The sequence below is a fragment of the Bidens hawaiensis genome, unplaced genomic scaffold (assembly GCF_021521415.1).
Source record: "Bidens hawaiensis isolate Kalapana, Puna unplaced genomic scaffold, B.hawaiensis_p1.1 tig00054876_1, whole genome shotgun sequence".
Classification (NCBI taxonomy): Eukaryota; Viridiplantae; Streptophyta; class Magnoliopsida; order Asterales; family Asteraceae; genus Bidens; species Bidens hawaiensis.
Window position 1 is genome coordinate 24,481 of NW_027499885.1, and position 2,236 is coordinate 26,716.

The 2,236-nt window shown below is 35.0% G+C and overlaps 1 long non-coding RNA gene across 1 annotated transcript; it reads right to left on the reverse strand.

Annotated features, from left to right (window-relative positions):
• Positions 1-307: 307 nt before the first annotated feature.
• LOC143600767 (uncharacterized) lies at positions 308-1,556 on the reverse strand. The gene is made up of 4 exons (XR_013147533.1): positions 1,422-1,556; positions 646-971; positions 481-549; positions 308-391 (listed from the first exon to the last, which is right to left on the reverse strand). It is a non-coding gene; the product is annotated as an uncharacterized LOC143600767 (long non-coding RNA).
• Between the last annotated feature and the right edge of the window lie 680 nt (positions 1,557-2,236).

Sequence of the window (2,236 nt, forward strand, 5' to 3'; positions counted from 1 at the left end):
CCAAGAGAAGGTGGGAGAGAAGATATCTAGATAGCGTAGGCAATGATAAGAATTAAACAATTTTAAAAAATTTAAAAAAAAAACATTTACATAAATAACAAACCCCTTGAGGTTCAGTCGTCGACCTAAAAAACCCACATCCAAAATCTTGGGGTTTTGGCTGTCACAGAGCAATCAACTTATTAAAAAATATTTAAATGTTGAGTCTCTTATGCACAAAACACTTTTCATATAGAGAAAATACTACAAGTTCGGTAATTTAATACCAAAACAAAGTGAACATCAAATTCCCCCTGATGAAACCCGACGGTCTGGCCATTATTTACAACTGAAGGTCGTTATTTTGTCAAGCTTGGCCTTAGTGTTATTTCCCACACAAGAAGGATGAAACCTGAACCACATGTGTTTGTTAAAACCAAAAGAAACCTAAATAAAAGAGCTATAAGCAATGCAATTAGAAGGAATGCAAGCTTGACCTACCTAGATTTGCATGTTTCACACTAAATCATTGTAATATCAGGATTGTAAGGAAACCTACACGTGTAGTTCCTTAACATATTATCACAAAACAGATCAATCAACAAGTGCAGTGCCCTAAATTATTAAATAAAAATATATGATTATTATGTAAACAATGTAGCATACACGGTAAAGTTTGTGTCCTCTATAAAGACCATGTTCACCATATCTTCCTTTGAATGACATAAATAAACATCAACATAAACTTCTTGGAAATCTTCATATTGCTCCCCCGGATAAACCTTACAGCTTTTCTCAATGGCATCAATGCTCACCTCATCAGTGTGATCAGAATAAAGTATCTCATTTTTTCCCTAAAACGGTAGCCTGCCATATTCAGTTTCCTCTAGCATATAGTACCACGAGATACGAGCTTTATTTCCAACAAACTTCTTCATTTTCGCTACCCATAATTTTTTATCCAGACCTTCGGGATTCACAAGCACATCATCCTCGCCTATTTTTGAGGGGGAAATAGTAAACATTTAGAAACTAGTAGATCATTCAAAATAATTTATCTACCCATAATTTGTTATCCAGACCTTCGGGATTCACGAGCACATCATCCTCGCCTATTTTTTAGGGGAAACCGGTAAACATTTAGAAACTAATAGATCATTCAAAATAATTTTGTTACCCATAATTTGTTATCTAGACCTTCGGGATTCACTAGCACATCTTCCTCACCTATTTTCGAGGGGAAACAGTAAATCGTTTGAAACTAATAGATCATTTAAAATAATTTCGCTCCCCATAATTTGTTATCCAGGCCTTCGGGATTCATGAGCACATCGTCCTCACCTATTTTCGAGGGGAAAATAGTAAACATAAACAATAAACATTTAGAAACTAACATATCATTCAAAATAATTTTTGTGATGTTTGATAGAGATGAAACATACAACATATAAATTCGCCAGATTTGAGTTTCCTGCAGTTCTTCATAGAATTGATTTTCTTGCCTTTCCCCATGGACTGCGGATGTTTAACTGGTCACCACCAGACATTTGATCAGGAAATGCAAAATAGGTGCAATTTCAAAACGGATTTTTCAAAAGATACTTACAAACTAACTATATAAGCCGGATAGAGAGACACACGCACATGCGGATACACATTACAAATTAAAGATCAACGGGTGGTATCAAATGATGGTTTAGTGACAGGTCAAAACCTTTTTTAGTTCAAACCAGCTCATGCAAATATCTGTCACTAAACCATCATCACGCCCACTTTTTCCCCTATAGTAAGATCAAGACAAGAAGCTTCATGTGTTGAATGGTTTTTGGTTCAAATACTACAAACAATGCCTATAAATGAGGCAACAGTATAACAAACAATGCCTATAAATGTTTTGCCCCAAATGAATTGCCCGACTCGTACTTGTTTATGCTTAGTTTTTGGCAAGAAACAATGTAACTAAAAGTGAACAGATGAAAAAGGTTATTTGGGGATGTGATTTTTCATAACTTACTTTGATTGAGGAGTTGATGTAAGCATTTATCACTGAATCGATTAATCGAACTGGTGAATGATCTAATTTGTCCCGTGACACGCTAAACTGATGGTGAGGTTACTCATTACTACTCAAGAAACTTATGCTAAGAATTTACTCGTTGGTTCATTAGGTGACAAAGACACTGATATTGCTTGTTGGTTGTATGTAGACATTGTCAATTTTTTATTTGACAAAACATACTTAGTTGGTAGATCAACC